The 1,375-nt window shown below is 33.5% G+C and overlaps 1 long non-coding RNA gene across 1 annotated transcript; it reads left to right on the top strand.

The window, feature by feature from the left end:
- Positions 1-413: 413 nt before the first annotated feature.
- Positions 414-791, top strand: LOC132061039 (uncharacterized). Its single transcript, XR_009416088.1, has 3 exons — positions 414-451; positions 548-619; positions 717-791. It is a non-coding gene; the product is annotated as an uncharacterized LOC132061039 (long non-coding RNA).
- The last annotated feature ends 584 nt before the right edge of the window (positions 792-1,375 follow it).

The raw sequence follows: 1,375 nt of genomic DNA, 5'->3' as shown, positions 1-1,375 counted from the left end.
TTCCTCATTTTTTTAGTATGTTACCAATGTAGATATATACGAATATAGTTTCTATATTTTGTTGTTCACAAATTCTCGTAGATTTGAGGAAGTTGTGCCAACACCCCATGAGTTGGAAACTCTTAAATTGCCTCTCGTTGCACATGACATACCAGTACGTCAAACATGAAGTTGATGGTGTACATGATACCGATTTGCAGACGATGATTACGATGATTTTAGTACCACACCACCGCATCCGTCCAAAGGGCAAACAAAGCAACAAAGGAGTGCTAATTCCGATTCCCGCGAGGCAAGAAACGGACGCGGTTTTCAGGTTTGTTCCTTCCAGAAAACAACCATCACGGAAGGAATGGGATAAAAGGGACAAGGAAACAAGATGCACCTACAAGACCCCGAACGGAGATGAGTTTAACCGATAAGGGAAGAGATTCGGATTTTCAAGAAAGAAGTAGGCGTTTTGTTTTCAATATGTTTTTTTACTTCATATTGCTTGTGTCAAGTAATTAACGATTCTAATTCTATTTTTTATCTTTCAAAACTGTAGGTGTTTGACTACATGGATAACTACTTCAAAAAGTTGTTAGATGCAATAAAGGGCAATCAAACACCAGATAAGGTAAAAATCAACACTAAAAATGGAAATTATTTACTTTTTAAGTTATTTTGATATATTTATTGGAAGACTTTATATTTTCTTTTGGAAAATTTTAAAGGTCGGCGACACAATGTTAAAAGCTGACTTACATAGTGATGGTGGGATTTATCAAGGCAATCAAAGTGGCGGTACAAAGAAAGCTTTCAACCAAAGAGAATCAAGGTGGTGGTGCCACTTCCGCGCGTTGCAGGAGTCATCCGGTGGTACTCATTTTTTTCTTTCACTTTTCTATATTTGCGTATATTATTCAAAGTGAAAATATTGAATTTTTAGCTGTGTTTTGTATTACCTATAGTGTATTTACATATATAGTTTTCACATGGTGATTTGTTAGTAGTGTCCTTTTTGATGTATCTATTTGTGCTATTTTTGTTATGATTGTGTTTATATATACTAGCGGTGCTATATTTGTTTTGGATTGATATTTTAATATTAGTTTTTCATATATGTTGTGGCTGTATTTTAATTGTATTTTGATTATTATGTTCACTGTTACTTATTCTGGTTTCTGTTTACTATATTTCAGACATATTTACCATATATTTTCTCTATATTTAACTGAAACTTTTAACTTTTAAAGCAGTACTATATATGTGTATATATGTATCTGTTTTGCTGATGCCTTTAAATTCATTTGAACCATGTTTTTATTGTTTTAGGTTGAGGGAGTTGGGTTGCCAATTAATGATCCGGTTTACGTTGTTGATGTGGATAAAG

This window comes from Lycium ferocissimum, chromosome 6 (genome assembly GCF_029784015.1).
Source record: "Lycium ferocissimum isolate CSIRO_LF1 chromosome 6, AGI_CSIRO_Lferr_CH_V1, whole genome shotgun sequence".
NCBI lineage: Eukaryota > Viridiplantae > Streptophyta > Magnoliopsida > Solanales > Solanaceae > Lycium > Lycium ferocissimum.
Note: the sequence above shows the minus strand (reverse complement) of the source record. Positions and strands in the feature narration are given on the sequence as shown.